General features: G+C 56.1%; 3 long non-coding RNA genes across 4 annotated transcripts; 1 reads left to right on the forward strand and 2 right to left on the reverse strand.

The window, feature by feature from the left end:
* Positions 1 to 2,750: 2,750 nt before the first annotated feature.
* LOC144372376 (uncharacterized) lies at positions 2,751 to 20,444 on the reverse strand. The gene is made up of 2 exons (XR_013432397.1): positions 4,686 to 20,444; positions 2,751 to 2,990 (listed from the first exon to the last, which is right to left on the reverse strand). It is a non-coding gene; the product is annotated as an uncharacterized LOC144372376 (long non-coding RNA).
* LOC144372375 (uncharacterized) lies at positions 14,551 to 16,904 on the forward strand. 2 transcript variants are annotated; one of them, XR_013432396.1, is made up of 4 exons: positions 14,551 to 14,699; positions 15,301 to 15,353; positions 15,853 to 16,051; positions 16,242 to 16,904. It is a non-coding gene; the product is annotated as an uncharacterized LOC144372375 (long non-coding RNA). The 2 variants fall into 2 exon arrangements; XR_013432395.1 differs by having other exon boundaries at positions 14,551 to 14,655.
* A 239-nt stretch (positions 20,445 to 20,683) lies between the features above and the next one.
* On the reverse strand, positions 20,684 to 23,590 carry LOC144372379 (uncharacterized). Its single transcript, XR_013432414.1, has 2 exons — positions 23,014 to 23,590; positions 20,684 to 22,498 (listed from the first exon to the last, which is right to left on the reverse strand). It is a non-coding gene; the product is annotated as an uncharacterized LOC144372379 (long non-coding RNA).
* Positions 23,591 to 26,271: the final 2,681 nt, after the last annotated feature.

Consider the following 26,271-nt stretch of genomic DNA (forward strand, 5'->3'; position numbering starts at 1 on the left):
ACCCAGAACCCAGAACCCAGTCACCCAGAACCCAGAACCCAGCCACGTAGAACCCCAGTCACCCAGAACCCAGTCACCCAGAACCCAGCCACGTAGAACCCCAGTCACCAGAACCTAGTCACCCAGAACCCAGAACCCAGTCACACAGAACTCAGAACTCAGAACCCAGAACCCAGTCACATAGTGCCCCAGTTGTGGACATCGCACCGCCCAGCTTCCCGTGCCAGCCTCTACGCACGCTGTGTGCCACCCGCAGCGCCAGGCTCCGGAGACGCAGGGCCAGGCAGAGGTGCACCGTGCGGGGTGCGGTTGTCTCTGCCTCTGGCCCAGAGTGGAGGTCACAGCCCTGGGCAGGAAGGCTCCTGGGGCAGGAGAGCGGGTCATTGGAGGAGGCAGCCTCTGGACAGAGCCTTACGGGTGCCGAAGAGGCGGTGAGGAGATGGAACAGGTCAGGACAGCCCTTGCCGGCAGGGGACGGCAGTGACAGTGTGGGAAGCAGCGCACACACAGTGCCAGCTTGCCCGGGCGCTGGGGAGCAGGGCCCCTCCAGGGAGAAATATGCATCATACAGCCCTTCCTCCTGCTCCCGGACTCCTCACAAAGGCCCGACCTGGGCCCTGGGGACGTGGAGGCCAGGGCAGCAGGGGCAGAGCTGGGAGAAGGCCGGGTGGGCCGGGGCCAGGGCGATGGGACAGCTCGCAGGCCTGGGAAGTCTGAGGGCAGAGCCACGGGACACTGCTGGCAGGAGAAGGGCACAGTTGGACTGTGCTGGACCCATAGTCCTGGAAGGCCTGGCTCCCCCAAATTAAAGTCATGGCTGACGGGAAGGAGCTGATCTGGGCCTCTCCCACACCCCCCGGGGGCCTGGTGGGAATCTCAAGCTCTGGAGCCCCCAACCCCAACCCAGGGACCCGGAGTCCCCCACCCGGCCTCCCAGCCTTCCCAGCGGGTCCACTCGTGACTGAATCACAACACACTCCCTGGCAGAAGGACTTCCCCAGACCGCGAAGCCCCGTTGCTGTGTCCTCAGATCCTGCACCTGGGGCCAAGAGAGGGGACCTCACAGAACTCAGCACATTTCGCAGTAGAGCCGGCGGGCTGGGGCGGAGAGTAGGGCAGTCGGCCAGACATGTCTCCTGTGGCTCCTGTCAGGACACGCGGCAGCGTCTGCTGCTGTCATGCAGCACCGTGTCTTGCTGCGGTGAAGGCCACTGTGGTCATGTCTCTGCTCAGAACACGGGTCAAGCACGACATTCTGGGGGCCATGGTCATGGTCGAGTCAGGACGGAGAGGGACGTGCTTTCGTCCCCAGCCCTGGCTGGAGGTCTGCCCAGACTGCGCACGGAGAAGCAGACCACCAATGCAGCGTTGGAGAGGCAGAAGCGAAGGTCAGCGCTGTCCATGGTGGCCTGGCAGCCACAGGGAAAGCCCAGGGAAACGGCGGTCAACTCTGGCCCAGATGAGAGGGCCTGTCCAGGCAGCGACCCGAGCCCAGCACCGATGCCTTCTGTCCAGAGATGAAGGACACCAAACCCAGCGCTTGGAACACCCATCCTCGGCAACAGGGGACAAGCCCAGGTGCGGACAGTAAGCCCCCAGAGACCGCGACGGGGCCATGCACAGAGCTCCACAGAGACAAAGGCGCAGTCTCTGGGCATCGCCCGCCGCGTGCATGGCCAGAGCCCACGCACTTCAGTAAAGACCCAAACAGGGCTCTTCACGGAATCAACGATCCTGCTCTGAGAGCCACGAGGAAGAAGGGAGAGCTGGGAACACGGAGGGCCTCCGAACACCAGGCAACGAAGAGGGGTTCTCCCTGGGACAGGTGGACAGGTGGTCCAGTCCTCAGGCACAGAAGGAACGCAGACCGCCACCCCCAGGACAGGGACTGCCACGGAGCAGCGAGGAGGCCACGGACCCACCAGGTCAGGGTGAATGGCGACAATGGAGAAAATGATGGAATTTCATTGACGGGTCATTGCTGCATGTCACCTCCTGGGGACAGAACGAGACAGCGAGCCCTTCACTGCCCTGACTCACGTGGATCAGGAAAACAGCCGCAGAACAAAGCTCTGCAAAAACCAAACGTCACTTTATTTCTGGGGAGCACGGAGCTGGAGGGCCGGCTGGTGTGGCCTGAGGGTGTCCCCAGGACCCCAGGTCCTGGACTCTGGCTTCCTCTCATGCCATGGGATGTCCCTCTGACACACGCTACCCCCATGAAGTCACGCACTCCTAAGCCACCTGATGGACTGCCCAGCCTTGGGCTTTCCTCCTCCAAACCTGAGAACGGAATAGACTTTCATCTCTGATACTTTGTTACAGCTGCAGGAAATGGGCTAAGCCAGCGCAGGAATGAGCAGTCCTCTAACGGCCTCCTCAAGGTGGCCGGGCCTCTTGTCCAGTCCCAGATACGCTGGCAGGCAGCCTCCCTCTGGTAGAGCATGGACCACCCTGGAGGACCAGGGAGTGCTCAGAGAGCCGCTCCTGAGAGCAAAGGAAGTTACCAGACAGGGCTGCTCTCCAAACCTGCGATCGGACGGCCCCAAACTTACAGAGGGGACAGGGGTGGCAAAGCGACCCAACCCAGGGGGCAGTGGGCAGAAACAGTGGGAGAAGAGCCCCTCTGTCACATGCACATGTGAGCGCGCGCACACACACACACACACACACACACACCCCTCAGGCAGATCCCAGAGGTATGAGAGTCGGTAGCAGAATCTCTAGTGAAACACAGAGGGTCATGCCACACAGAGAAGAAGTGTTTTTAAATGAGATGCAAGAGGAAAATCATTGAGAAGAAATGGATACGTTGACGACATTAGAATACGAGGCTTCTGGAAAGATTCTCTTACAAAACGAGACAGTGTAATAAAAAACCACAGCTTGACCTTTGTCTCTGTCTGTTCACTCCAGCTGCCATGACCGGGGCTGCGGACCCATGCCCAGACCTCAGGCGGTCACAGTCCTGTCTCTTCTCTGTGCTTGACCTGGGGAGACAGGAAGTCCCTCTCGTAAGGACACAGTGCTGTCACGCAGGCCCACTGTCACATCCTCACTCCACTTCAGTCTTTCCTCAGAGGCCTCATCTCCAAACACGGCCATCCTGGAGGTCCCAGCTTCACCATGTGGCCTTGGGGACAGGGGCACTCGGTCCATGACACAGGTAACCATCTCCCAGCCAATATCCAGGCTGAGTAGGAGGCCACGTTGGCAAGGCCTGAAGAGGGGTCCACTCTGGGGCAAGGGAGATACGGGGTCAAGGGAAACCCCAGGTCTCTGGCACAAGCCACCGTGGATGGAGGTGCCCTTCCCCCCATGTGTGCAGTCACACGCTCTTACACACCATGTATATTAAAATACACGTTTACACTCACATGTGCACCACATGTGCACACCTAGATAACACGTGGGTTGCACGCACACCGATATGTGCGTACATGTCACACATGTGCATTCACTCACAGTGCGTGTCCACACACTCATAAGGCATGTTTATACTCGCCCTCCACACACCCCACGTTGACCCACAGTCCACATGTACATACATGTATGTCCTGCACATGGCCACACACACCTTTCCCCTCCCTAGGGACAGAGGCAGGCCTCCTGTGGGGGTGGGGGACGCTGACTGTTTTGGACGTGGTGACATGTTGAGACACAGAGTATCTGTGGGTCACCCTGGAGAGGTTAGGGACAGGCCACAGAGACGCTGGGGGCCAGAAGCCCACCCAGTGCTTTGGAGCTGAGGTCGGGGATGGTCGGTCTCCGGGTATATGACACCGTCCAGGAAAGAGGTGGAGGGACTCTGAGGCCCAGGCAGCTGGCAGGGATTCCTTTGTCCCCCAGCCATGTGACCGCTGGCCAGGAGTCCCTGTGGGCTGGAGCCCCGGGGAGTGGCTCTTGTTCCCTGTGCTTCCCTGGCTCCAGGCTCCAGGTGCACCCCCTAGGACTCAGCCTCGGCCCACTTGGCTCTGTTCTGGGTGACGTTGGGCACAGTTGGTCACAGGCCTTCCCCCTCTGCTCCCTGCCCCACGGACCTCCCGAGGCTGCTGTGAAACACGGGAGGACACGGGCAGTGAAAGGCTGACCCTGTCCCGGGCTCAGCCTCCATATGAGCGCCTGCTGGGGGCAGGGATCTCCCTGGGCCTGAGAGGGGAGGCCCCGGGTGAGGATGGCACTCCAGGCCTCACAGCCCTAAGGGACTGAGGCAGAGCTGTTGGCACCTGTCTACACCTGGGCCAGCGAGTGCCTTGTAAAATGCAGACCCGCAAACTGTTGTGGTGATTTTATCCCGGGGCTCTCAGATTTCTGACCTCTGTCTCACACCATTCTGTGGACACCATCCTTTGCTCCTCCCTCGGTGTGCAGACCCCACGGTCACTGGATTCTGTATTCCACCAGAGCTCTCATACCGTCCATCATCCCGCAGACGGTGTGGGTATTAGACTGGGGCTTGGTGGAGGATCCCGGAGCTTCTGAGCAAATGGGTGGTGGGATCCAGGACAATGCAGCAGAACGGGGGGCACTGACGCGTCCCCCTCAGCCTCCAGCTGGCTGGATGCCTGGCAAAGAAGCCGACTCCCACGGGGGCCAGCTGCTCAGGACCCTCCCGTCATCGGGGCCTTACAAAACCACGGCGGCCCAGCTGGCCCCGGGCTGGGCTGGCTGAAGGCTGGACTCACCAGGACGTCCATGGAAATGAAGCTGGGCGTCCTCACAGTTGGCCTCTTCCACTGAGTCTTCTGTCAACAGAACCTTGACCCTGGGCCTGGGGGTTGGTGGAGGAGGCCACTGGGCCTGGGGGTTGGTGGAGAGGCCACAGGCCCTGGGGACCCGGCCAGAAGGAAGCTGAGCCTGGGCTCACTCTTGTGTTAATGGGCGATTCCACAATTACAGCCACTTCTCCACCTGGTTTGGTTACGGCTGGTGCTACAGAAGCCACAGTCCAGGGGACTTCGACCACGCATCTGGGGGCTGGAGGTTTGGTATCGAGGTGCAGCAGACGGGCGTCTCCGGGGTCCCTCCTGGGCTTGCGGCACCGTCTTCTTCCTGGGTCCTCACGTGGTCTTTCCCGTGTGTGCTAATCCCGTCTTTTAAGGTCATCGGTCCTGCAGGAGAGGGCCACACCACAGACCTCCTTACCGTTTGTGGCCCTGGCCTCCAAACACAGTCACGTTCTGAGGACAAGGAGAGGGCGCTATGGGGACCAGCTGCCCGGGTCAGAGCTGCTCTCAGAACCAGGGACTCGGGCCTCTCGTCCTCCTCCCCATACCCTGCCCGGCCCCTCCACGTCAATGACTGAAGACACGCTGCGGTGGGGCCGGCCTGCGTGCGCCTCTCCCGGGGCTGGGGCTAAGGGGCAGCTCAGCCATTTCTCTTCCCCTCCGTCCTCTAACCCCAGAGACTGCAGATGCAGCAAGTCTGAAGGTGCTTGGAATATTTGAAAAATGGCCCCCTGGAAGCCAGAGGGGGGGAAAGGCCAGGGAGTGGCGGGTAGAAGGAGCACAAATTTCGGTAGGTCACCCTTCATGCGCTCTGAGTTATTGGGCTGCTCCTTCTGTAATTTCCTCCCTGGCGACAGCCAGAGCCTTTCCCGGGGTGAGGCTTTCCCATAAATCTGGGTGGCGCAGACTCTGGTCCCATCACGCCAGGACCTGGGGCACCACCCTTGCTGGCCGCCTGGAGTCCCGGAGACCTGTCCTAAGACAGGACCCTTGGGGGAGAAGGCAGGAACTGGCCTGCCCCCCAGTTCTCCCAAAGTGAGCCGAGCGCCTGTCACCACCTCAGCCTGGAAACCCACACGTCACCCGCCAGTGACCTGGGAACCCACCAGAATGTTTTTTCCCCTTGATCCAGTGGGCCCCTGATGGCTCCAGGCTTCTAGCCACCGCTGGGCTCTTGTGGTGGCCGGCTACGCCCGGGAGGGCCAGCCAAAGCCCAGGAGCCCAGGAGCCCTGTTTCACGGGGATGGAAAATGTTCCCTGCACTCGGCAACCAGCACGGGGTCGGGAGCTCTGCTGCAGGAACCAGGGCAGAGACCAACTATCCAACAAAAGGCTCACCTGGCCCCTGACACTCATGGAGTGACAAGTGAGGTGCAGTGTGACAGGAACTGGGGACAGAGATGTATGCACAGATGTATTTCTTATTTCACAGAGATCTTGTGAGATTAAAAGCTGAAAACCCAACTCGACACCAGACTGCAAAGCTCCCAGTCCCTTCCTGGCTGGTGTCACAATTCTCTGCCAGAGATGAGCCCTGGAACGTCCTCAGCCGTCCCCAGGCTGCATGATACAGGCAGGACCTGCTCCTCTAAAGGGTGCACCCAGCACAGAGGGCACAGAGGTCTCAGAGGACTCAGAGGGCTCAGAGGGCACAGAGGGTGCAGAGGTGGCCCTGTCTGCAGAGCCGCGCCATGCACATCCTGACTGCAGAGAGCACAGCATGTCAAGGGGCAGCCCCTGCTCTGCAGCGTGGGGACCGGGCAAGGACCACAGGGCACTCGGCAGTGCACCAGTGCAAAAGGCTGGACTTTTTCAACATAACTAAATAGTACCAAATGTGGACAGTTGGTTTTGCTCACAAGGCACAATTGCTGTGTCTACGGTGAAGTTCCTGGAAACAAAGGCACACGACAGCCTGCGGCTATCTCAGCAGCCAGAGAAGCCACATCAGGACTGCTCAGCCCACCCCGCCACGGGCCCAGCACCGGGCACATAGCACGGAACTCCAGGCACAAGGCTCTCCGGCACCACTGCTCCTTTGCAGGGGCAGGAGTGAGACGTCTGTGCATCGAGCAGCAGGGTCTCCGGCAAACACCAGGTGTGTGCACAAGTGTATCATGTGGTGTTTACATGTGTGCAGTCACACATACTTACACACCATGTGTATTAAAATACAAGTTTATGCTCATACACACCAAGTGTGCACACCTAGATAACACGTGGGTTGCACACACACTGATATGTGCACACATGTCACACATGTACATTCACACACAGCATGTGCCCACACATGCATAAGGCATGTTTATACTCACACTGCACATACACCCCACGTTTATCCACAGACCACATATGCATACCTGTATATCCTACCCATGGCCACACGCACTGTACGCACCTGTGCACACACGTGTGTAACACAATGCACACACATCGACACCCACACCATGTGCACACTCACACTGCAGGGTATTGTTTTACACACACACATCATGGCAGGATGCACACCATGCTGGGTGAACACTCACCGTGCACATTGGCACAGTGCACACACCCACCTTACACGCACTTTCACACCTTCCTCACACCTCTGTCATCACACCCAGCATCTCTCACTCCTACCGACACACCAGGCTGTCACACACACATACACTGCCTCACACCCACCTACACTTCACTCCACACACGCCCTCATTGACACTTCCCGAGACTGCCGAGACCCAGAGGGCCCGCACACCCGCCTGCTCACCCACAGCCCTCACACCTGGCACTCTCCTCTCCTCCCATTCCTGCTGCACACACTCAAGCCGGCTCTCACACATGCTCACGGCCTCTCACCATCACACGTGCAGAGCTGAGCCGTGTGTGCAGATCAAAGGAGTGATCATGGCTGATGGACGGGGTCAGGTGAACAGGGTCACCCTGAGCAGGGGACACGCACTGTCTAGGCTTTGGTTTGGGGGGACAATGATGCCAGAGGCTAATTGGGTAGAGGCCTTTTGGTTCAGGAGCCCAGAGTGTTGATCCCTGTGCCCTCGTTCCTAGGGCTGGTCAGGGGACAGACCCGGGACCAGAGCGGGCCGGCTGCCCTTCTGATAGCAGGGCATCTGCTCTTCTCGTGGACGAAGCTTAGGGCTCTTGGTAAGACCTAAGTCCTCCGGAGCAGCCAGGTCACATCGTCACAGGGTCCTGTCCTCCACTGAGGCCCCCAGGATGGCTTTGCCTGCAGAGGACCTATGAGCAGCTCCCGTGGGTGCCAGCCCTGCTCCAGTCCTTGACCCAGGGCCAAGTCCCCCCACCCCTCCAGGGTGTTCCAGCATGTGCAGGAAATCAGTGCACAGGAGACGGGTGCAAACCACCTCTGGGGTGACTCCCGACAGCAGAGAGCTGTGGGATGGAGCTCAGGGAGGCTGCCTCTGAGGGACAATGGACACTGAACAAGCCAACAAGGGAGGAGCCATGGAGCCTTCCGGGGATGGTGCACAGGGAGGAGGGTAGAGCAAGGGCAAAGGCCCAGGGGCAGACCTCAGGAGATATCGCGCTGGAAGGGGGCAGGTGAAGCCTCTGGCTGGCTGGGGGCAACTCGGGTGATCACCGGGGGATTGGTAACTACTAGAGGCTCTAGTCACGGTCACCAGCACAGCCCAACACTGGAGCGGACGGCTCTGGAGGGGAAGGTGTGGGGTCTGCTCAGCAAGGGGTCCCTGCAGGGGTTGGGAGGGGTCCACGGAGCTTTCAGTGGGTTCCTGGCTTGGGACACACAGGAAATGGGGGGTAGACGCACACATTGAAATATTCTCACTACACAGGACACTCCTGTCTGGGCTTGAGTCCCTGCGGCCAACCGCTGATGTCTGAGCGCCACTTCTCCGTTTTCCTGTGACTTCCCGTAACCCTCTTCCAGAGGCACCCTGCCCAGGACTGTGGCCCCTCAGCCGTGAGTCTCGACGCTGAGGTGGCCAGACGCCCAACGGCCCGCGCTGTCGACTTCTTGCCCAATCCTGGGCCAGCAGCATGGAAACAATTCCCCCAACAAAGATCAAATATTCAAAACCAGAGCGAAGGAGGAAAGGCAGGCTTTATTAAAACGCCTGCATCATCCAAACAGGCGCCTGCAGGACCTCTTTAGTAACTCATCCTCCTAGATGGAAATTATCACCCAAGGAAGAAGGCTAATAAAACTGGCGTCCCCATCAGTCAGCTTAATTCACAGCGTAGCGCTTTCCCCGGCCCATCACGGGCCGCGACTGACAGCCAGCTGAGCATCGCCGTTCCCCTGGAGAAGTGCCTCCAAGGGCGGGCAGCGCCGTGCAGCACTGGGCGCTGTCTCTTTCAAGTCGGGGAAGTGCCTTGAGGAGCAGCCTGCGGGGAAGGCACCCTCCCGCCCTTCCTTCCAGACAGACTCGGGCTGCACATGGCTTCTCAAGGTCTCCCCAGGTGAGTGCTCCTCGCACACCTGCAGAGGGGGAGATGGGCTTTCTAAGGAGGCCCCTCTGCACACAGCCGGCAGCCCCTTCTTCCCAGTGGAGCCCTCCACCAGCCTGGGCTCCCTGAGCACCCTGCTGCCCCCCACCCACATCCTGCGGGGATGCAGCTCTGGGCACTGATGACCCGGGGCTCAGAGTTACCCAAGAAGGGCCAAGGTTGGGGGCCAGGCATGATGCCCGGGATGCACAGGCCAGATGAAAGACACAGTCCCAGGCTCGAGCTAGAAACGGCAACGTCGATGCCCAGAGAAGCGTCTTCAGGACCAGACTCAGACCCAGGCCTGGCCTGGGGTGACGTGAGAGTCGGGTGCAACCTGAGGTCTCTGACGAATGGGACCCGAGGCCAGAGCGCGGGTCCCCGGGGGGGATAAGAAGGGGGTGTCGTCAACAGCTGCAGAGGGACCCTAAGTAGCCCCAGTCCCACCACAGTGGCACACTGGGCACCGACCTCCTGCTGCGGGGATGGACGGCTCCCAGGACTCCTGTTCAAACCACTCACTCCCCTCCCCATGTGTCAGTTCCTCCACCACCAGCCGAGAGGGAGGCGGCCCCAGTGTGCCCCCCTCCTGGGTCAGCCTTCAATGAAAGTGCTTTCTTTGTGCAGAACCGAGTGCTGCAGGCGTCCTGCAGGCGTCTGGTGCCTTGGGCAGCAGGCAAGCCCTGCTCCATATCAAAGGTACCCCAGGCTGGGGGCTTCACCAGCAGAATGGGTCCTCGCCAGGCTCTGGAGCCCTGTGGTCCCTGGTCAAGGTGTAGGCAGGCTGGGCCCTGTGAGCCCACGAGAAAGCGCCTGTCCCCGAGCCCCCCAGCTCTGCGTGTTGCTGGCCCTGCTACCTGTAGGGCCGCCACCCGGCCATGGCTGTCTTTACATGGTGTCCTCCCCGGGTGTGTGAGGGTCCTTCTCCCTCTGTGCCCTTTCCGTGTCAGAGAAGAATTGTGGACAGGAGAGAAGAGGACCCCAGGTGCCCACACAGAGGGGCTGCGCCCCACCCAGGGCAGCAGAGCCCTTCAGGGAGGGGGAGCGAGAGGCTCAGGGGGTTGGTGGATGGAGACTTCTAGAAAGCACACGGCAGGGTGGGCGGGCAGGCTGCAGGCAAGGCAGAGCCACGGTCAAGGTCAGGGTGACCAGGACTCAGGGAAGAAGTGTGACTGGCGGCTGGTGGAGGATGGAGGCCTTGACCAAGACAGCGGGTCCTCCTGGGCTGAGGCCGCCCTGGACGGGCCCAACCTGACATTACCAAGACCCTGTTTCCTTCTCCGAACAGCTGCAGGTCCAGGGAGCCAGAACTTCCTCCTCACGGGGGCTGCAAGCCACCCCACCCAAGAGAGAGCTCCTTTACCTTTAAAATACCCATGGGGAGGACCTCTGCAGGTCAGGGCTGGACTCAGTCAGGGGCTGCTGTCCAGGGAAGCCATGCCCTTGTCCTGGGCCAGGGGGACTCAGAGGAGCGTGGCCCTGGCCTGGTCCCAGGGCGAAGCCGGAGCACACCTCTGCAGGGCTGTCCTCCCTGCAAGGAGCGGCTTCCACTAGTGACGGCTGGGCCTGGAGGGATGACCTCATGGCCTGGCTGCTGGGCTCTGCTCCTGTCTGCCGGCCCGGCCCCCCACGCCTGTGCCAAGTACGAGCTCCAAGAAAACCAAGGGACAGGGACGAAAGCCCTGGCTCCACGTCTTCCTGACCCTCCAGCTCGACGCCCTGAAGAGGCCTCCGCTGACCAAGCGCAGTTGACCTCAACTGAACTGGGCTGCGCAAGGCAGGGTGCCCCAGGCCGTGAGGGGCCCTGCTTCTCCATGTCACCTGCCTCCCACGACCCGTTCAGAGCTGGAGGCCAGGTTCCCTTCCTTGATGGACAGTTTCCCAGTGACCTAACCCGGGCGAGGCCAAGCTCTGAAACGGGAGGAGTGACGCATCTCTTCCCATTCTGCCTTCCGAGTCTGGGGAGTTCTATCTCAAAAGGGCTTTTTCCCAGCTCCTGAGGGGTGAGTTGGAAACCTCAGGAAGTGACATTTTGTGGCTCCTCTAAAATGGAACAAAACCAGTGTGTGAGAGTGCAGGAGAAACGGAGAGGACGAGGGCACTTTATCAATTCCTTTTTAAAGACCTTCTGTAAGCAGCCAAGGGTTCTTCCAAATTGTGAGACAGAATGACCCTGAATCTTTGGAGGATAAAATTTTGGGCTCACTTGAGAAAAAATCCTCCACATGTTTGCACTGCCTGGTTTCTATGGGAACCTGCGAGGAGCCCCACGATGCCCGGGAGGGCTATTTTTATATGAAGCCCGCCCTTCACGAAGGAAACAGACAGGGCAGGCGGGAGGCCGGGACGACCCTGGGATGAGGCTGAAAGATGGCGCATCTGCGCTCCAACGAGAGGCCAGCGTCGCGGATCCCGCATGGGCAGGCAGACGGGGCGTCCCTTCTGTTTGCAAGAAGACTCTGAGCTGTGGTCACTGTGTGCCATTGCCCCTCAGGGAGGACCGCAGTCCCTAAGCTGCACCTCCAAACTGGGATCTGCAGGTGGACAGGGACCCTGACTGCGGACAGGGACAGGTGAGGGCAGGAGGTTAGTTGTGGGCTCAGAGCCCTCAGGGAGGGTGCCCAGCTGACTGGGAACAGAGGGTCCCATTTTAGGAACTGGTGCAACTCCCCCACACACAGCAGCCTGCCCTGGGCCTGCCCTGGTCATCTGACCTGGAGATGTCAACGCAGGCCCTTCCCTCTGAGAAAGGAAGAGAAGGAACTTGTGCAGACAGACAAAGGACACCAGCGGCGGCCAGCGTGTGTGGCCAGCTGCAGCTGGCTCCCTGGTTCCTCCTACCCCCGCCGGGAACACGCCCTCCCGCAGCAGCCCAGCAGCCGCCGGAGTAAATACCGTGGGTCTCTTCCAGGTCACATTTCCTCCAAAATAGACCTATTTTAAAAATAATAAGTGAATCAAACAGTAACAGGAAGCTGATGAGGCTAAATGTGAGCACCTGTTTTTTTCTCTCCTACACAAGAAACGAAAATAAACTCACTGTAATGAGAATCAAGTGCAGAAAATGGTGCCTCATTAATGGAGTGCCTGGCTGATTAGCCGCGCTCCCTAGATGTCTCTGTGTCTTCTCTACTGATTGACAGCGCAGGGAGAAGAAGAAAGGGGTTCCAGTCAGGGGCGACCGGCCAGGTGCTGGGCTCCATGGAGCACTGCCCCTGCTCAGCTCCCAGCACCCGGGACCCGTGGCCTCCAGCCCCGACTCTGCCCACATGCTGTGGCCAGCAAGGGAAGGTGGCCGGGTGGGGCCACAGTGTCTCAGTGACCGCTGCATGGCTGGGACCACAGAAGACTCCCCACGCCCTAATCCAGCACACATCCCTCCCAGATGTCCCACTACGTGCTGGACACGGTCTTCCCGTGGCACCGTGAGCTCCACACAGGCGGGGGCTCAGAGCCTGGCCCTGGCCCCTTCCTCCCACGAATTCAGCAGCTGCTACAGCGGCTGCTATAGCAAGCACTTGGCCAGTTTTGGCTGGACATAGGGAACTTGTGTCAGATTCCCAGTGGGTTCGTGTCTATGGCTGCTATAACCAAGTGCCCCAAAACAGTGGCACAAAGCAGCCCAAAGCTCTGGAGGTCAGAGGTCAGAGGTGGGTCCTGGTGGGCTACATTAGGGTGGGGCAGGCAGCCTCTCCTGGGGGCTCCGGGGCAGGACACAGCCCCCAGCCCTTGCAACGTCCAGTGGTGCCCACACCCTGGGCTCAGGGCCCTTCCTCCATCCAAAGGCAGCACACCCACCCGTCTCTCCTGCCGCCCTCTTTCTGAGACTTTCCCCGGTTCCCTATTTCACTGTGAGCACCCTGAGATTCCGCTGGACCACCCAGAGAATCCTGGATCATCTCCAGTTGCCGCATGAGGCAAGGTAGTCCTAGAATTAGGACTTGGGCGTCTTTGGAGGATCATTATCTACCGAGCAAATTTCTATCATCAGACCCAACTGGAGATTTTTGAGAGAAAGAAGAAGAGGACAATGTTGGCTTGGTGGCGTGGGCACCCTGTGCTGTCCCCACGAAGCAGGTATTTGATCAATAAATGTTTGTGACGGAGCCTTCCTCACCAACAGGACCTGCACAAAGTGACAGCACTGTGTCATTCCAGTGACCCCCCGTGGTAGCCGCCACCAGAGCTGCCATCGCCGGCCAGCATTCAGGGACACTGTCAAACCCGCAAGGTGCTCTGCAACCGTGAGCTTCGGGGTCCATGTTCCCTTTTGCAGAAGAGAAAATGGAAGGTCAAAGACCTGAGGCACACAGTCGAGCTCTACCCTCAATTGCCACGGTGTGTCACATGATCTACAGGGAAAGCCGCTCCCGCTCGGCCAGAAGCTCCCAGGGCTCCGAGAGGAGGTCAGCCACCTCGTGCTGCCTGACCCGGACTCAAAGTCTGCAGGTAAGAGCAGCAGCTCTGGCGCATTGGCGGCCCATAGAAGGGCATCGTGCAAAGAAGGGCCAAAGGAGTTACCCATGGGGACAGAGGGTGCGGACTCAAGAATTCCCACCCTCTGTCCCCTGTGCTGTCTCTAAGTCACTCCTTGACAAGGCCCGCAGCTGCCGCACGCTTTGTCTCACGTCCACTGATGAGACCCCATCTACTGGAAAGTGCTGTAGAAAGTCCCTCCAGGCCTGGGGCCCTGACTTGCCAGTGGAGGTCAGTGACTGCAGGTACAGGTGGAGGTCAGAGTGCAACCTGGGGCATCCTCTCCTGCATTGTTCCATCGGGGGCTGATCATCCCCCCGGGGGGGGAGGGGGAAGGAGAGGGCTGAGCAGGAGCTGCCCGGCTCCTTTGGGTCCTGTTCTTCTGAGCCTGATGAGAACAACGGCTGGGCTTCCTGGGAGACGGAGAGAAGCCTTCTCCTCCTGCTTTCCCAGGGGCCCAGATTTTCTGATGGCACCTGCAGGAGGGAGAGCATGGAGGGAACCCCAGATGAGGAAGCCGGCCTGGCTTGCCCACCCCAACCCGAGGTGGCACTGCCCGGGGCTGGGGGTTTCAGGCACCCACACGGAAGCCGCTATCTCACTGCAGAAGGAGCAACGCACTTCCAAGACAACGGCAGCCTGTGCTGATGCGGGCGTCCAGGGCATCGCAGTGGACGGTGACCTACAAGACAGCCCACCCTCGGGAAGTGGCCCCCGTGGGGCAGGTCCCCAGGGTACATGAAAGGAGCAGGGGACATTGCAGGTCGATTCCCCAGGGTAATGGCTGAGGTCATTTCAAAGTCACCACCAAACCAGGCAGTTGACAACCGCCTGATTCATCGATTTGCTCATTTGCAGATGTGACCTGCTGGCGCCAGGCTTGATGCCAAGTGACCAGAGCACCAGCGCGTCAGGCATGTCCAGCATATCTTAGAACACAGAACCCAGGTTCAGCATCATTTCCTGAGAGGATGAGCTCCAGCTGCAGGTATGCTCCAGGGGACGGGTCCTCGTCCACCAGAGTCGGTGCAGGTAGGACTTCGCAGGGGGCAAGTGGCTGGGCTTTGGCTGAGGCAGCCTCTACCTTTTTCCCTAAGTCAGATTCGCGGCTCAGCACAGCCTAACGCCGTTCAGTTGCCTGCAGATCCTCCCAGGATGGGGTTTGGGTTAAATGAGATTAAACTGATGGGATTTTTAGAAGGCCAAGGTGTGGCCACTGTTTCACTGGCCACTGATTCAGCCTCCGCTTGCTGCAAGTATGCCCGTCAGTCCCCTTGGCATGGAGAACGGATGTCACACTGTGCTGAGCATGCATGGTGCAGGTACCTGGTGCCCGTGCTGCTATCCCCCCTCCCACGTCCCCTGAAGTCAGGGCAGCACTGCCCCATGGCAGACTGTCTCCATAGGGCACTCAGCAGGGGCCCCTTGGCACAAATATTTCACTAATTTCCACGAAGTCCTGGGTTTGGCTCTAAGTAGGTGGGACACGCTGATCTGTAACTGCAACCTCTACCAAGAGGGGCAGCATGCCCGGCTTGGGGATCCACCTCTCCCTGCCATGGCGGACACCCTCAGCAGTCCGGCCGCTTCTGGCCAGCCCACAGCACTGACAGATCAAGTGTTTCTTTACCAGGCAGCAGCTGATTCATGGACTTCAAGACGGGAATTGGCTGACCACCTCTTCAGGTCAGTGCAGTCGGTCTGGTCAGCTTCACTGTGCCCCATGGGAAAGGCGGCCTGGCTGGCCTGTCCATGCAGCCTCGCTGGGTCCCACTGCAGCAGAGCCTCACACCCCATCTTCATTAGGCTGCCCAGCAGCCTGCTCTCAAGACGCAGGCAGGAAACCCCGTCATGGTGGCCTCGGGGTTGGACATGCACCATGCCCTGGTCCCCTCTGGCACCGGAGGCTGGCTCTCTGCAGCCTCAACCTCAGAGGGAGTCGACCCAGAGCCCCTGGAGTCAGGGGCTTGGAGAAGTGGCTCCTCCGCATTCATTCAGCCCAGACACCTCCAGCGAGCAGGCCTAGGGTCCTGGGGCTGGACTCCAGGACACTCGGCATCCAGTTCAGACTTGGAACTGTGCCTCCTCTCCAACGCTGCTCCCTCCTCGTCCGCACGCCCGTCGCTGCTCTTTGGAACACCTTTCCTTTGCCATATGTTACATGTATATCATTTACACATATCAGGGATTATCGACACTCAGACGGCGAAGACGGCCCTCCCCGGACCGGAAGAAGAAGCACGTGGTGGAGAGGAGACAAGGGCTCCGACAAAAGTCCACCTGAAGCCGAGAGTGACCCAGCACCAGGAGTGAGGGCCAGGGACTGACCGCCCAGTGCGCTTTCTGGATCTCTTCACCCCCCACGTCTTGAGGTTTGCCTCCAGGTATTTTATTCAGAATGAGCTTCAGGGGCCGCTTTCCAGTTCACAAATTCTTTCACTTCCACTTGGGGTTTAAAAAATGATTTTCCAATGATTCTATTTTTTATTCCTAGGATCCTTAATTTGGCTTCTTAAAATAATGGATCTATGTTTAGTTCATATCTAATTGATGATTTTTTTTTACTTCAAATAGAGAAGAGATACAGAAAATGAAATGAGCTTCCAACGTACACACGGAAAAGAATAAGAACCTAGCAAAGGAGCGACATTTGAAGACAGGTGGCCAGAAATCTTCGAGGTTGGACAAAGAATCAGGAGCTCTGAGTTAATGAGCAGACCAAGTGCTAGGCAGGAAGTGTGTCGGTCACGATGACAGTTACAGTGCAGAAAGGAGGAAGAAAAGGCATTCCAAAAGAAGAGCAACGAGACTGCAACGCAGCGTCCTCAGCCGCGATGTGTGTGTGAGGACAAGGAGTGAGCAGCCTCGACGTGCCAGGAGGACTGTGGATATGGTCCTCGGAGTTCCCTGAAACTGCTGTTAAGGGGCAAGGGCAGAGGAGGTCCTCAGAGTTCAGAGAGGGGAACAAGCTTCCCCCTTGGAGATCATTAAGGAGAAAGCTGCTAGGGGACATAGTCCAGCCAGAAGATAAGTGACCGCAGGGGACAGAGCAGCCCACTACAGACAATCCCAGGCAGAGGAATGGAGAAAAGGGTTGTGGCCAATCTATTGAACCCCTGATGAGAATTATTTATTTAAGAAAATTGAATCAAAATATGGGGTGAGAGCAGCGAGAGAAGGAGGTAAAGATGAAATAACTTGAGACTGAATTAGGAAAATAAAACATTGTCATATCAACAGCTTGTGTTTATTGTGGTTTAGGTAAGAGGTGCCCCCCAAAAGCTCATGGAAGAGACAGTGAGGCCGGTTCCCAGGTGAGATGACTGGGTCAGGAGAGCCTTGACCCGTCAGTGGTTGATCCCCCATAGGATGGACTGGGTGTGGCTGAGCGAGGTGGGTCCCTGGGGGTGGCTTTGGGGTTTCTATATGGGTGAGCTGAGCTCAGTCTCTGTTTCCCCATCACCCTGGGAGCACTTCCCTCCGCCCCGCTCTCCGTCATGACGTGCCCAAGCCCTGAGGAGCAGAGCCGGCCACCTGTGGGCAGAACCTCTGAAAAGGCGAGCCTCAAATAGGTGTTTCCTCCTCTAAAATGGCCCTTGTCAGGATTCTCAGTCACAGTCGTGAAAACGCTGGGTAGAACCCTGTGTTGTAGTTGACTGAATACACGGGGAGAGGTAGTTCAATGGCTCCCAAACCAGAGCCAGACAGGATCACTAAAACTGCATCCCTGCGGCCAGAGCCATGGCAGGGAGACAACATGAGCAAGTACTGGGTAGAGCAGGGTCAATGCGGCCAAATGACCTTCCAAAGCCTCTGGAGTCTGTGTTACCTACTTAGATAATGCACGAACCTTCTATGTGCCCCTGGAGGGAGAAATGCTGGAATCCAAGTAGCCGAGAAAGTTGACAATAATTAGAAAAAGATTCACTAAACCATACTTCATGGATCACAGAACCAATCAGGGTGTCAATAACCAAATATCTAAAACTGCTGGGATGAAGTGCCACTTGGCATTAGAACTCCTGAGACATAGCTAAAGCAGCCCTTAAAAGTAAACTCATAGCTCTTGATGCATTTTTAAAATAAGGCTATAAAGCCGACCAGTTAATTATTTGATTTCAGAACCTTCTAAAACAGAGTGATCCATTAGAGAGAAAAAGGAAATAATAAATAAGGGCAGAAATTAACAAACAAAAAGTCAGACAAACTGTGGACGATCCATAAAATCAAAGCTATTTCTTTGGAAACAAATGGAAAAAAAAATCGACTGAGTAGGAAGGTCAAGGTCAAGGGAATAAAATAGGAAGTGCAGGAACAGGAGGAGTATAGAAAGGGTTCACAGACGCATCAGGAACGCTAGGCATCGAGAACATCATCAGTAGCTGTTTCTGGTAGTAAAATTGAAAACTTACACAGCATTGTAAGCAAAACCAAATTTATAAAAATCATTCGGACGCCAGATTCTGGTGATTTTTTCAAAGAGAATTTTACGAAAGCTTCAATGAACAGAGAATTGTTTCCCTTACACAGCTTGTACCTGAGAATAGATAAAACAAACAAAATATCTGACTCGGTTCGACACTAGCATGATTTGAGATCAGGATTGAACAAGGACACTGTGAGACTAGAAAATCCCAGACCAACCTCACCAATAATCTAGGTGCAAAAAGACAAAAAAAGGTAAACCCTATTTCACAACGTAGTAACAAGTCTGGAGTCAAGCTTGTTTCTCCAGGTAGGTGACAGAGAACTGAGGGCACTGGGATTCTTGTTGATGAGGAGGATCTGCCTTTAGGAGGATACAGGTGGCAAGTCCTCTGCAGGATTCAGTGTCCAGCACATGTAAGAAGCCAAGCAGGACAACAGCCAGGAACCAGAATCCGCTGGAAAACCCGTAACAGAAGAGTGAAACCCTTCACTTAATAAAAAGGAACCAAACTGGCAAAGATGAGCTTGGTGATGGGACGTACATAATTTCTTCTCCTTACTGGATTCTACCTCTCGCCCTGTACAAAAGTAAACTCAAAATGGATCAAAGACCTTCATGTAAGACCTGACACTTTGAAATTGCTGGAAGAAAACAGGGGTAGCCTTTCAAGATGTAGGCACAGTAAACAATTTCCTGACTAGGACTCCAACAGCTCAGGATCTAAAAGCAAGAATTGACAAATGGAATCTCGTCAAATTAAAAAGCTTCTGCAGAGCCAGGGAGACAGTCCACAGAGTACAGAGAGAGCCTGCACGGGGAGGAAATCTCGCCAGCCCTTCGTCTGACAGAGGGTTGCTATCCAGAGGATACAAAGGATTCAAAAAGGCTGAAAAGAATGAGAGCGTGTAAGTGATCTGAGCGCCCATCTCAAAGGAGTACAAATGGTCAATAAATATAAATCAATCAATCAATCAATTAATCGTGTCCATCTACAACTAAAAAAAAATTTACAAAAGAGACACTTACACACCCATGTCCATTGCAGCACAATTCACAATAGCCAAGATATGGAATCAGCCTAATGCCCATCAACAGATGGATGGCTTTAAAAAAATATGGTATGCCGAGCACAGTGACCCACATCTGTAATCCCAGAGGCTCAGGAGGCTGATGCAGGAGGATCGAAAGTTCAAAGCCAGCCTCAGCAACTTAGCGAGGCCCTAAGCAGCTCAGCAAGACCTTGTCTGTAAATAGAATTTTAAAAAGGGTTATGGATGCCACTCCATGGCTAAGCATACCTGGCATCAACTCCCAGTATCATATGTATATGTATATGATGGGAATTGAACAAATACACACACACACACAGTCACACACACACACTCACATTTATATATATATGGAAACCTGCTGTTCGGGTCCCCTCTCACCCTGCGAGAGTCTTGCTCCTATTTCTATTCTTGAATACATCTTACTCCTTTAACTCTTGCAAAAAAATGGTAAATGTACAAAATAGAGTATGATTCAGCCACAAAGAATGAAATCCTGTCATTTTTTCAGAAAAACGGATAGGACTGGAGGAAGTCATATTAAGAAAAATTAACCTGAAACAGACAAATATCACATATTTTCTCTCATATGTGGGGAAAACGACAGGAAAATAGAAGAGAGAGTCTTGGGGAAGAGCGAGGGGACGGGAGGGGGTGAGAGGGCTGGAGGGAGGGTCATATACAGCTGTGGAAGCCACTGATTTGTGCAATCAATATGGCTGAATAATTGTAAGAAAAATAAGTGTCTGTAAGGGAAAATGCTACTGTGTTTATTTATATTTAAAATCGGATTCACACTGAATCTAATTAAAACTGATTTGTATGGAGAGTTAAATCTTGATAGAAAAATTGTGTGAGAATCGTCGGCTCTAGATATACTAAAGGTTATATTTTGAAATAAAATATCAGAAACTTATCCCAATGTTGTCACAGTGCCAGTAACAGTTGTACCACTAGGAAAATCCATCTTAAAATGAAAAATTATCAGAAATCATTGTGAACTTCTGACTGATGGTGCTTTTTGTTTTATCAGCTAAAATTTTAAATTTAAATTTAAACAGTAGTTAAATTTGAAGAAAAGTGAGCCAGAAAAATCTTAGGATTGAGATCACGTATCTAATATGTTGTGTAAGATAATGACCAAATAGTATTCTGCAGTCTTCAGGGGTATGTCAGTATCAGGCATCATTATTACCCCAGTATGTCATATATGCAATGAAATATTTTAAAAAAGAAAAACTGAAGGATATTTGTTTTGTGAAGATGTTTTCTTAACTTATTTTTTTAAGTCAGACAAATTTAGTTATTTCATATAGAATAGCAATTTCTTATGCAAAGTATTTTATTATATGATCAAATTAAATTCACTATAATATATTGCATAATATATCAATGTTATTAATATATTAATATATTGCATAATATCTTAAATGTGTTGCATATAGATATTAAGTGTTAAGTATTTATTTTATGTGTTCTAACAGATCATCATTTGTAGCAATATTGAAGGTCATTCCTAACCACAGATCTAATAACTGTTTATCATTGTGAAGTTCTTTATTTGCACTTTTTTGATACGTTTATGTACAACTTAATTGTTTTGCCTCTTTTTTCCAAAGCAGAGTTGGGGCTTCAGCTTTGCCAGCTTCCTTTCACTTGGACTCCAACTGCACTAAACTAACGTAAAGCACTAACAGCCCGGCACCCAGCAGCCTGCAGTGGGGAGCAGGCCGGCTGTGGCAGACGGCAACCCGGGGACTGGGCTTGGATTGGCAGGAGGCTGAAAGGCAGGAAGGAGCTGGCTGCTGTGGCCAAGGCCCTGGGCAGGGTCTCCACCCGTGGGAAACTCCCTGGAGAGCACCCTTCTAGTCTGGGGGCAGAGCAGCGGGAATTGGGACCTGAGCTGTGGGTCCCTACCGGGGCCAGGGCTCTGTGTCCTCCGGCTCTGCAGAGTCCTGACGTGGTCCAGTAGGTGTGGCCAGTGGGGGCGTCCACTGCGCGGTGTGAGCCAGGGCTCCCTGGTCTCCTGGGCTGCTCTCTGCACGCAGCGGGGACTCCAAGCCTGTGGTTCTGACGGCGGCCAGCACCACCCCGGCTCCACTCTCGGCTCTCGCCTCCTATCCAGTGGCCCTCTCCTCTTGTCCAAACCCTACCCACCCTTGGCCAGCGTGTGCCCTGTGCTGGCAGTGCCAGGAGCCTCTGCTCATCCCCGAGAGCCACCTGGGCCCGCCCTCATCCCTGCCGGGGCTTCCCTTGGCTGATGGTGGAGACAGCCCAGCGACAGCCACCTCTGATGGGAGAGTGAGGGCAGAGGCCATGTCCCGACCCACTTCTGGGGTCTTCAAACCCCACCTACAAAGTGAGTGGAGCCAAGTGTCCAAACCTCAGACCACTTGCCTGTGACAGTGCGGAGCACTGAGTAGCCTCTCTATTAACAGCCGGCTCGTCTCTGGTGTGCTTTAATGGCCTCCGGTCTTCTGCGCACAGACGTGGAGCGGGGCAGGACTGTGCTCACCTCCTTCCACGCCCACCGTGTGCACAACAGGGGCTGGTAGTGTGAACCGCATCACCACGCCCCGTGAGCTCCAATGACTGGATACCTGAGTGGATCCCACAGCCTCCACCAATGCCCTTGATGGGGAGGCAGAAGGGTCCGTGTCCAGGCCAAGCTGGGCCAGCTGGGGTGCTCCAGAAATGACCCCATCCATCACTGACTCCAAGAGCTGTGTTCTGGATGCTGGCTCGTCTCTGCGGGATGGAAGCCCTGTGCCCGCAGCCACGTCAAAGGAGGCCCCAAAGATCCCGCAGAAGAAAGCAGCCTGACTGGAGGCAGCACTTACGGTGTCAGAGGTGGCTGACCTGACCTTGTTTGGGCTACCAGTCTGCACATCTGCTCTACATGGAGGTGGGTGCCCAGGGCGGCTGACATCCAGACACTCAGCTTGTGTGGTGAAGGGGGAAATCTCAGCAATTGCCCCCAGGGAGACCTGCAGCGTGGGCCTGGCTGACTTTGATGTCTGTTTTCTCTCAGGGCAGTGTGGACAGAGATCGGCCACTCAGGACCTGGACTTCAGGTCCCTCGTTAGCTGAAATGCCCTGAAAGGGCCTTTTGTGTCAACTGCTGGGGATTTTTAAAGTCCCAGGTCCTTTTCTGACTCCTGGGACAGATGGGATCGATGGGCCACTGCTGTGGCCTCAAGCAGGACGCAGCTGGCCCAGGGTCCTGCACAGGCCAGAGGCAGGGCCACAAAGATGAGGACTTGTGGCCCTGCCTGCCCTAGAAGCAGCCCAGCAGCCTCTGTCCACCGTCTCTATTCGGGGTTCTGTTTGGAGCTTGCGTGTCCCTCTGAGTCCTATGAGGGGGAAGGAAGCCAGGGCTCAGCGCCCCCCCAGGGAGATGGACTTGTGCAGCCCGCAGCCCTGGGTGACGAGGCAGTCCTTAGTGCCAGAGACTGGGCAGTGGCTCCACTGAGCCACCTCGGATGGGCCGTGCCCAGGGGGACGACACTTCTGCAGCTCCTGATGTCCAGGGCCAGGAGAGAACGAGGGCCCCAACTCTGCCATTCCCTTCTATCCCGACCCCAGCGATGGCAGGGCGAGACCCAGGCCCTGCTCAGGGCACAACTTCTGGGCCACCCTCCTGGGGACACGCCCTCACTGAGGCTCCTGGAAGCAGTGTTCCACCAGCTCTCTGGGTGTCCTCGTGCCCCGAGATGGCCTGCCGTCAACCCCTACAGCCCGCTGGAGCTCCCCTCCTCTTCCCCCCACGCCCACCCCAGCCCTTTCCCCCACCCTGCCCTCTCTGGACGCTCTGAGGACCTCAGGTCCCACCCCAAGCCTGCCCCCGGCAGCCCTCTCTGCCGCTCACCCCGGGAAGGCCCGGCTGGCGGACTGCTGCAGCCTCTGCTGGCCCCACCCCGGCAGGGCTCATCCTGGACCCCAGCGTGGACAGGTGTGGGCTGCAGGGCCAGGAGGGACCTGGGTGTGCTGCCCTGCCAGGTCCTCCTCTGTATCCAGGCCCAGGGAGGACTGGGAGGGGAGAGGAGTTGGATGGGCACAGGGATCGGGCAGAGCTTGCACTTTCTCCTTCCCCTCCCACGTCTGGTGAGACAGGAGAGGGCTTGTTGTCCCTTGCTGAGGGGGACAAGATGGGGAGCAGATGACAGCCAGGCACCTGAGAAGGGAGATGAGCTTGACCGCCCCAGGTCGCTGCCCTGTGACCTCACCTGGCTGCCCTTGGTGACCCTGCCTTTCAAGCCACAGATCCTGGCAGTCCCGCCCCCCGCCCCAAGCACCTGCCCCAGAGCAGAGGAGACCAAGACCTGGACGTGGGTTTTGTGAACATTCCCTGGGAACTTAGGGGTGCCACGCCCAGTCACCACAGGTACACAGTCAGGGACAGAAAGAGCAGTCCTTGCCCCTCAGTGGCTGGGTGAGCCCTGTGTCCTAGGCCACCCCCAAGGCAGCTCCCACCCCTCCCAGTGCACCCAGCCCCAGCCCCGCCTGCCCCCAGGTGCTGCCCCTGCTCACTGAAGGCTCCTTGTCACTGGGCTGTTTGTTTAAAGGCACAGAACCCCTGATCACCACCAGCAACATCTCAGGTCTGCATGGCCCTCTGGGGACCAGTCTGAGTGTCCTTTCACTGTTTGGCTGGTTTTTATTGGCTGTGGGGCTGTTGGAAAGACAATGAGGACGACTTATCACGCCCGGAGGAAGCCTGCCACCAGCAGTGAACGGCTGTCACCAGAGGGGAGGGGACGTTGGGTGGGAAAGACACCGTGAAAGCAGGAAAGGGAAACTGTGAGGAAAACGGTCTCCGCACTCTGTGGCAGGGATGGAGAGGCCCAGAGCAGAGTCCCCCAGCAGAGTCCCCCCATGAAGGTCCTGAAGAAGCCACCATCAACCACAGGCGGCCACATACCTTCCTATTGGATGCTCCGCAGGACACTGGGAGGCTGTGAAGCTGTGGCCAGCAGCAGTGCAGCACCAGGCTGGGTCCACGGGGTGCTGACCTGCAGACAGGGGTGCAGACGCCTGGCCGGCACGTGCCTTCCCAGCACAAGACAGCACTGGGTGTAGATGCTCGTTCCTGAGCTGAGCACCCCAAGGACCCCAGGGCTTGGAGGACAGATGCCAGCCAGCGGGTTTCCAGAATAGCCCATAACACAGGGTGGGGCTGCAACAGCGGGAGGAAGGAGGGAATTAAAAACCATCAATCACGGCACACACACACACACACACACACACACACACACACACACACACACACACGAGTGCAGCAGGCCACCTCGGCCAAGGCTGCCTGCACAGCTCAGCGGCATCCAGCAGGCCCAGCTGCTGCGCCCCGTCCCCACACTCCACCCACAGCACTCCTCCGTCCCCATCAGACACGAGCTCCCGGTGCCCCTTCCCCAGCCCCTGGCAGCCACTGCCCTACGTCTGCGTCTATGAATTTGAACACTCTAGATAAACGGAGGGAGATTTGTAAGAAACGCTTTATTTCGGAGCAGTCATGAACTTACAGAAAATCTGCACAGTGACCAGCGGTTCCCTTGCACCTCACAGCCTGTGTCCCCTGCCGTTAGCATCAGGAGTCGGCTGCTGATCTGCGATACAGAAGGGGCCCTTCAGATGGGATACCATCCACTGAGGCCCAGGCTGAACCGGGACCTCCTCAGGCCTCACCTGATCCTCCCAGGTCCCACGTGACCTTCGGCTCTCAGACCTCCTTAGGATTCTTGAGGCTGGGACAGTTTCTCAGAGTTTCCTTGTCTCTTGTGACCTTGACAATGTTGAGGAGGGCTGGTCAGGTCCTTGCCGGGCACTGATTTTTGCACCTCAAAAAAAGAATCTCATTTTATTCCTTCCAATTGTTGGCTCTGTTTACACCTTGTCCCTCGCCCCCCACATTTACAGAACCCCCCATCTCAAGCACATGTCCAGGGTTCCCCAGAGGAGCAGTGAGTGGACACAAGGAACAGGCCTGAGGACTGCCCCATGTGTCCACCCTTTCAGCATCCCAGCTACTGGGTTCTGCCCTCTGGCTGCCCTCGAGGGTGCTGTGACTGGACATCTTCCCCTCCACATCTCTTCTCGAGAAGGTGCCCTGAGCCACCAGGGTCCCCTCCCTCCCATTGACCATTCCTACATTCACCTCAGAGGGGCCAGCATCTCTTTTGGGGCTGAGCTCCCGGATTCAACCAGGGACGGGAAGTCACACCAACCTCTCAAGAGCTTGTCAATCCTGCCCGCCTTCTCCCTGCTTAGCCCTCCCATGAGCAAGAGCTGGGTTTTCCCCCTGAGTCCACACAGTTCACACTTCTAAGCTTCCAGTTGGCTATGGCAAAGTGGATAGCTAATTAACCGTGCTGCCCAGCATGCCCTGTCCATGAGCCTGGCTACTGGTGAGCCAAGCCGTGCCTCACCTCACCTACTAAGCAGCAGTAGCCAGTTCTTCGCCTCTGCTCTGCTGAGACTCCAAGAACCAGCATTCTGCAGGAAGCCTTGACTCTAGAATGGTTTTGAGATCAGACACAAGAGGGGGGGGGATTCCCCTTCTCAAATCTTCTGTAACATCACATGGGAGGCCTACACACTGCAAGGAAACAAGAAAGGGATTAAAGGTACACAGTTTGGAAAGGGAGAAATAAAACTGTCCTTGTGTACAGAAGATATGATCATTTATGTAGAAAACCCCAAAGAATTGACAAAAGTTCCTGGAGTGAATACCTGATTATATAGAGACATTGCACAACACAAAGTTAATTTGCAAAAACCAATTGGTTTTCTATATTCCAGCAAAGAACAAATGGATTTTAAAATTAAAAACACATTACCATGTATATGAGCACTCGCAAAGGGAAATATTTTGTGATAAAGCTAAGCCCATTTTTACATGAGCCGTATGAGGAACGCTATGTGACTCTAGAGAAGGACATCTCCTGAGAACTAAATCAGTGGACATCCCATGTTCATGGATAGGAAGATTCGATGTGGCCAAGACATCAGTTCTTCCCAACTTGATCTACGGATTTGAACAATCACAATTCAAATCTCAGTGTTGTGGCTTGAATCTCTAATGACTCCCAAAGGCTTGGTCCCCAGTGCAGCAGAGTTCAGAAGAGGG

The sequence above is a fragment of the Ictidomys tridecemlineatus genome (genome assembly GCF_052094955.1).
Source record: "Ictidomys tridecemlineatus isolate mIctTri1 chromosome 12 unlocalized genomic scaffold, mIctTri1.hap1 SUPER_12_unloc_8, whole genome shotgun sequence".
NCBI classification, from domain to species: domain Eukaryota; kingdom Metazoa; phylum Chordata; class Mammalia; order Rodentia; family Sciuridae; genus Ictidomys; species Ictidomys tridecemlineatus.